The sequence below is a fragment of the Eptatretus burgeri genome, chromosome 2 (assembly GCF_056783735.1).
Source record: "Eptatretus burgeri isolate ZD-2024b chromosome 2, Ebu_testis_v1, whole genome shotgun sequence".
NCBI classification, from domain to species: domain Eukaryota; kingdom Metazoa; phylum Chordata; class Myxini; order Myxiniformes; family Myxinidae; genus Eptatretus; species Eptatretus burgeri.
Window position 1 is genome coordinate 127,471,250 of NC_140962.1, and position 8,422 is coordinate 127,479,671.

Consider the following 8,422-nt stretch of genomic DNA (forward strand, 5'->3'; position numbering starts at 1 on the left):
CCGTATAAAGGCACCATGTGTTTAAATTGTCACAAGGTGGGTCATCTGAAGCGTGTGTGCCGTGGGGCGCCGGCCACCGTTAAGGTCATGGACGGCGATGTGCGAGGTGACCCGGGGCGGAACCGGCGGCCATTGATGGGCCTGTTTTCAATTGGCCCGGCGGCGGCGCGCACGATGACTGTGGAAATCGAAGTGAACAAAACGCCGATCACGTTTCAAGTTGATATGGGAGCGGCTGTGTCGATCATCGGCGAACAGACTGCGCGTAGACTCAACGGTCTGAAGCTTATCAGGTCAAACCTCACACTGTTTACTACACCCGCGAGAAGATAACGCCAGTCGAGATGGCAGACGTGTCTGTGTGGTACCAAGGCCAGGTCGCCACACTTCCGTTGTACGTCATGCGGGGGAGGGGACCGTCTCTCCTCGGCCGAGACTGGCTGTCCCGCATCAGGCTAGACTGAGCCGCAGTTCACCTTGTGCAACCCGTGCCGAGCCGGTGGGAGGATCAGTTGGAGAAGATTCTTCAAAGACATCAAGGTTTGTTTTGCGACGACCTTGGGAAACTCAAGGGTGTGGAAGCAAAGCTCTTCCTGAAGGAGGGGGTGGTTCCTCATTTTTGTGAACCACGATCGGTGCCGTATGCCCTGCGGGACAAGGTCAAGGGTAAACTGGATAGGCTGGAGGCCTGTGTAGTGATCGAACGGGTGTCGTACTCAGATTGGGCCACCCCGGTTGTCACGGTGCTGAAACGGAATGGAGACGTCCGATTGTGCGGGGACTTCAAATCCACGGTTAACCTGGGGCTCAGCGTGGAGCAATATCCACTGCCATCAATCGATGAAATATATGCGCGATTGGCGGGGTCAATACTTCACAAAGCTAAACCTGCGTGATGCGTATTTTCACCTGGCGATGGATCCCGGGAGTAGCAAGCTTTTGACAATCAACACGTGTCAAGGACTCTATCGATATACCCGACTCTGTTTTGGGATTGCTTCGGCCCCAGCTTTGTGGCAGAAAGCCATGGATCAGGTTTGCATTGGCCTGCCCGCTCAGACCTGCCTGGACGATGTGCTCATTGCGGGGAAAACGGCGGACGAGCACCTTGCGAACATTGCCCAAGTGCTGACAAAGCTGGAAGCGTGCGGCATGCGCTTGAACAGGGACAAGTGCGCGTTCTTCAAGCAGCGCTTGGAATACCTCGGGCACATCATCACGCCAGAGGGACTGTTGAAAGGTCCTCGGAAGGTGGAGGCGATTCAACACATGCCACCGCCTCGCGACAAGACGCAGCTGCGCTCGTCCATTGGTATGGCCCAGTATTACCAAAGGTTCGTGCGCAGGCTCAGCTCACAACTTGCGCCGTTAACACGGTTGCTCAGGAATTACGAGCGCTGGGCTTGGGGGCCTGCACACTAGGCGTCGTTCGACCGCGTCAAGTGGCTGCTCACAGAGGATACGGTCCTCGTGCACTACGAGCCTGCGCGTCCGCTCTTATTGGCATGCGACAGCTCTGCATATGGCATCGGGGCAGTGCTCTCCCACAGGATGGACGATGGTTCCGAGCGACCTGTTTGTTTTGCATCCTGGACCCTGTCCGCAGCAGAGCGGGAATATGCCCAGATCGAGCGCGAGGCTCTCAGCCTCGTCTGGGGTGTGCGGAGGTTTCATCAATACCAGCTGGGGCGGCATTTCACTTTGCAGACGGATCACAAACCGCTTCAATTCATCCTGAGACCCGAACGTGGGGTACCGGTGGTAGCGGCCGCGCGAATACAGCGGTGGTGTCTGTTTCTTGCTGCTTACGATTATGATATTCAGTTCCGAAGCACCGAGAAGCATGCTAACTGCGACAGTCTCTCACGCTTGCCGTGTGCGGAGGATCCAGCTGCATCTGAGTCAGCCGACCGGGTCGATGTGTTCGCGCTGGGCCAGGTCTAAAGCGGGCCGATCACGGCCAGACAGGTCGCGGTGGAATCGGCTTGTGATCCGGTGCTCGCCCATGTTGTCCAGGCGATTTCTACGGGGAATTGGAGCGATCTACCTTCGACACCGGCATTTCAACCTTTCACGTCGCGTGCATCAGAGCTGTCGTTGGTCCAACGATGCGTTATGTGGGGAATGAGGACGGTGATTCCACCGAAGTTCAGGCAGCGGTGTTTGGAAGAACTGCATTTCAGTCACCTTGGCGTCGTGAAGACCAAGAGTCTTGCTCGTAGCTTGTTGTGGTGGCCGGGGTTGGACAAAGACATTGAGCAGTTGGTTAAGCGTTGCGCCACGTGTCAAACAGATGCTGATAACCCGCGTCGAGCCTCGGGGCTATGGCCCACCCCAGACAGAGTCTGGCAGAGGGTCCATGTAGATTTTGTGGGGCCGGTTAATGGCAAGATGTTTTTGATTGTGATCGATCCATTCTCTAAATGGCCGGAGTTGTTGTAATGCAGCATACATCAGCAAACATTACAGTAGAGAAACTGCGGACGATCTTTGCTAATAAAGGATTACCAGAGATCCTGGTCTCTGATAACGGTCCGCAGTTCATCGCAGGTGTATTTGATGAGTTTATGCGTCAAAATGGTATTCGACATCTCAGGTCCGCACCGTATCATCCTGAGACGAATGGGCAGGCTGAGTCGTTTGTTAAGATGTTGAAACAGGCTTTGCGCAAGGGGGGGGGGGGGTGTTGCACCTGTGCAGACAGTGGTCGATGTCTTTTTGCTCCATTACAGGAACGCGATTCATCCTGTCACGGGTGATTCGCCTGCCATTCGTCTCTATGGACGGGCATTGCGGTTCAGACTGGATTTGCTGCGACCTGGAGGGTCGGGGAGTGGGACGGTGTCGCGTCCGACGCTGCTGTGCGGTTTCGATGTGGGACAGCGGGTAATGGTGCGCGATTATTTCCACGGCTCCAAATGGGTGTCGGCTGTGGTCTCTGTGGTACTGGGCCCGGCAAATTGCATGGAGCGGACTGATGGTGGGGAGGTGTGGAAGCGGCACGTGGACCAAATGCATGATCGCTGTTCAGCGTCTGCACCTCGTACACCACTGCACCTCGTACACCATAACTCCAACACTCCACACTGCCATTCTACTAACTAGATTTCCCTAACTATCTCGTGCTCCCTCGTCATCCCTTACTCTATAGCACATCCTTTTAACTCTACGTAGCTAAGCTACGTCCCCACTATACATTCAATGTCTGTCACTGTCTCCAAAATCCATTTCCATTCTAAATCTAACCTAACATTCTCACTAACTAATCCATTCCACGTGCCACATGAGGACAATCCATGTCCCCATGAAGCCGGTCTATCTAAACTAACCCTTCCTGCTAACTATTTCTTCCTGGGCCCAAACAAGGGGATTTCCTACGTCCTACCCCTTGCCTGGGAATCCTGTATACCCGAAGTAGCGAGGCTTGCTTTTTCTGTTTTTCTTTGCGCACCAGCGTGGCAATTCACAACCTGCGCTCTTTTCCCATGACGTCATGGCAGCTGTTTGAGCTTCGCGCTCCTCGTCCCTTCCTCTCGGACGGTAACATCCAGCAGGGATTTCCCTCCTGCCGGATTCCAACCATGCCTGCAGTCATGACGTCACCCTGTGCATCAAAAGCAAGCCTCGCATTTCGAGGGGTTCCCCACGCGAGCCCACGTGCTCTGCTTGCCCATAACCCGCGCCGCGTAATCCCCGATGACGTCACTCTCACTCCGAAACCGTGCGATTTGTCGCGCAAGCCGGGGCATGCGTAACGTATCATTGAAACTGCTTTGCACGCTCTGCGAACAGAACGTGTGGCGCAGGTCATACGGATCTCTACACACACGCTCACCTGGAAAACCCGTCCGATCCAAATTCAGCAATTTCCAGCCTAACTTCTGTCTGTCCACGGGGTTGGCTTATATCCACCGAGGGTGTTTCCGGACCAGATTTCACTTGCGTAGGCGCGCACCTGGTCGCCTCGTGCGAAGCGGCACGGACCTCGCGCGCGCTGCTGTGCGAACCCGGCGCAGTTACCAAAATAGCTACGGCCACTACACGACCCTTGTCTCTCGTCTGGCGCTGTCTTTGTCGCAATTCCACACACGCACTCCCGCGTGCCATGACGCTTCCCCACCTCACCATGACACTTGGACACGCGGTTGCGTTTTCCAGCATACCAACCGCCATTTCCCTTTCATACCGCGCCCTCACACATGCGGTTCCCCTCACACACGGTGCTTCTCCTATGCACACCTTTTCACTCACGCACGCCATTTTACTCTTGCATGCCATTTCACTCACTCCCACCATTTCACTCACACCATGTGCACGTTTCAACACACATTTTGACACACTCGTAACCACACACACTGGGACAATCACCTCGGGGAATCGCGCCACGACAAGGGGTCCCGGGGTTTCTATACCCCCCAAGCTCCGCGTGCACCTGTTCACACCATGCACCCCCTCTACCCCGTTCTGCTCGACCGGACTCACCTCGTCACGATCTGCCTCAAGGGAGCATAGCGTCTCCCTCTGTTCCTGGAGGAGGCTATCCTGATGCTCGTATCGGGTCCCAACACATTCCCCCAGTTCACCCCCATTGTCCCCCACTATCTCGACCTGTGTGTGCTCATCTTTTATCATATATTTATATATATATATATATATATATATATATATATATATATATATATATATATATATATTATATATATATATAAGACCGTTTTTACAGCTATTTTTCCCTGCTGTGCAGGGGTTTGGCTTTTTCTTGAGGCAATGTTTTTTTTTATGGCCGGATGCCCTTCCTGACGCCAACCCTGGTCACCTCTTACGACACACAGGGATATGGTACACCTATTCTAACCGGGGCATACACCGGGACCAGTACACTGGCACTCATTTCGCCGACCTCGGAAGGATGACAGGCTGAGTCAACCCCCTGGTGTTAATTCAGCAGCCAACGGGGCTTGAACTCAGGACCCTGGGATACCAAGCCGCCACCCTAACCACTAAGCCAACACCAGGCATATATATATATATATATATATATATATATATATATATATATATATATATATATATATATATATATATATATATATATATATATATATATATATATATATATATATATATATATATATATATAAATAAATATTTACGGAAATGGCCCTTAATGGGATTATAAAGTATAGGATTAGCTCAGATCCCCCATCAAATGCCTGTTTAGATAGGGTGTTTGGTAAAGGGACAATATGTGTGTGTCGAGAGGTGTAAGAGACTGTTTTTATGTTCATACGGTGGTGTAACGAGAGATGATTCTTCTTCCTCTCCTGTACGAACGAGAGAGGAGTGGCCTAGAGCGAGAGGTGTGGCCTGGAAAGGAAGTGACATGAGGGGGCGGAGCTTTTTGTCGGGAGTCGCCGAGAGAAGCAAGGAAATAAAAAGGGAACAAAAAGATCGGTGTGTGGAAATAGTGGCGCTCGAAGTGTGCTTGTGTTTGGAAGCGAACGTAAAAAGGGACCTCGTGGACAGGTTCAGTATTGGAGTTTCGCCAAGCGTCGGTCTCGAGGGTGCTTGGGTTTTCGGAGGCGACGAGCGCCGAAAAATGAGCTCTGAGTTTGGAGAACGGCACTCGCTGAGGGGAGAAAGAGTACTGTGTGTGAAGAATAGCTGGGTTCTCGAGGCGTGCTCGGAGTCGCTTCGAAGTGAGCGAACGAAGGAGGCACTGTGTTGCATCTGCCGGGAGAGACGCTGAACCAACCGGCACGTCGGTGATTCGACCGAGAGAGGAACTGAGAGGACGAAGCGGGAGTTGGGCTTCAAGGCGGGAAGGCCGGAGAGGAGACGCCGGACCTTCGGACTGTCCCTGCTGACACCAACGGCGCGACATGTTTGTCGATCCGCTTGTGGAACTCGGACCTCAACTTGGGCCTTGTCTGGAGAACAGGCCAAGCTGGAATTTGTGTGCTGAACCCTGGAGAGAGATCGGCGGTCTCACATCGTCGACGTTGCGCGGAGCCAGAACGCGCTGAGGAGAACGTGCTCAGAATACGCTGAGGTGCTTTGAGCGAGCGGGAGTGCTGCGCCGCCATTTTCTTGCCGCGCTGCACGTTCGAGCGGGAGTTCGAACCTGTGGACACGCGGTTGTTTGTTACGAGAGACATTCGTGCTTTTTGGACGCTTTCCTCTCGTCCATGAGCGATCACCAAGTACTCTGTCTTGTTCTGCGTGCATGCTGTTTGTCTGTCTGTCTTTTGTTTGCACGTGTTGTATAAGGCATATCTCAGTCTGGACCCCCTCGAAACCTGTACTCCGTCGTCCCCGAGTTAAGAACGGGTTAAAGATAGTTCATATAACCATTGTAGTGTTTGTTGCTTGTGTTGTGATCCCTGATGTTCCCCAAATAAATCTGGTTAATTCGTATGCAGTTGCCGCTATGGATTAATTCTTATCGTGTCGAACGATCCGTTCGATTGGCATATAAAACCAAAGTTGTTACAAGCTGGTAGACTCCGCTCGGTCACTGACAAAGACAGTCTGTAACCAGGGGTTCTATCTCCCCAACTGGTAAGGTACAGGATTACGTTGGTATCGCGATTGAAGACGTGTGACCCGAGGCCTGTGCCGAGCCAGCCGGCGTTATAGACTCCCGGAGACGGTGGTGGCGAGGGTGGCGCCAGGGACCGGGTCAGAATCCCGCCACCCTGGATCTGCAACAATATACAGTGGGGAGAACAAGTATTTGATACACTGCCGATTTTGCAGGTTTTCCCACTTTCAAAGCACGTGGAGTTCTGTAAATTTTTTTTATTATAGGTACACTTCAACTGTGAAAGACTGAATCTAAAATAAAAATCTTGAAAATCACATTGTATTATTTTTAAATAATTAATTTGCATTTTATTGCATGAAATAAGTATTTGATCCATCAGACAAACAGAATTTAATATTTGATCCAGAAACCATTGTTTGCAATTAGAGATCAGACCTTTCCTGTAGTTCTTAACCAGGTTTGCACAGACTGCAGCAGGGATTTTGGCCCACTCCTGCATACAGATCTTCTCCAGATCCTTCATGTTTCGGGGCTGTCGCTGCGAAACACAGACTTTCAGCTCCCTCCAAAGATTTTCTATTGGGTTCAGCTCTTTCGACTGGCGAGGCCACTCCAGGACCTTGAGATGCTTCTTACGGAACCACTCCTTAGTTGCCCTGGCTGTGTTTTTCGGGTCGTTGTCATGCTGGAAGACCCAGCCACGCCCCATCGAAAATGCTCTTGTTGAGGGAAGGAGGTTGTTGGCCAAGATCTCGTGATACATGGCCCCATCAATCCTCCCCTCAATACGGTGCAGTCGTCCTGTCCCCTTTGCAGAAAAGCATCCCCAAATAATGATGTTTCCACCTCCATGCTTCACGGTTGGGATGGTGTTCTTGGGGTTGTACTCATCCTTCTTCTTCCTCCAAACACGGCGAGTGGAGTTTAAACCAAAAAGCTCTATTTTGGTCTCATCAGACCACATGACCTTCTCCCATTCCTCCTCTGGATCATCCAGATGGTCATTGGCAAACTTCAGACAGGCCTGGACATGCGCTGGCTTGAGCAGACGGACCTTGCGTGCACTGCAGGATTTTAATCCATGACGGCGTAGTGTGTTACTGATGGTTTATTTTGATACTATGGTCCCAGCTCTCTTCAGGTTATTGAAAAGGTCCTGCCGTGTAGTTCTGGGCTGATCCCTCACCTTTCTCATCGTTATTGAGGCTGCACGAGGTGAGATCTTGCATGGAGCCCCAGACCGAGGGAGATTGACTGTTTTCTTGAACTTCTTTCATTTTCTAATAATTGTCCAACAGTTGTTGCCTTCTCACCAAGCTGCTTGCCGATTGTCCTGTCGCCCATCCCAGCCTTGTGCAAGTCTACAATTTTGTCCCTGATGTCCTTCGACAGCTCTCTGGTCTTGCCCATTGTGGAGAGGTTGGAATCTGATTGATTGAATGTGGACAACTGTCTTTTATGCAGATAACGAGTTCAAACAGGTGTAGTTGATACAGGTAATGAGTGGAGAATGGGAGGGCTGCTTGAAGACAAAACTAACAGGTCTGTGAGAGCTGGAATTCTTACTGGTTGGTAGGTGATCAAATACTTATTTCATGCGATAAAATGCAAATTAATTATTTTAAAATCATACAATGTGATTTTCAGGATTTTTGTTTTAGATTCCGTCTTTCACAGTTGAAGTGTACCGATGATAAAAATTACAGACCTCTACGTGCTTTGTTAGTGGGAAAACCTGCAAAATCGGCAGTGTATCAAATACTTGTTCTCCCCACTGTATGTATGTATGTATATATATATATATATATATATATATATATATATATATATATATATATATATATATATATATATATATATATATATATATATATA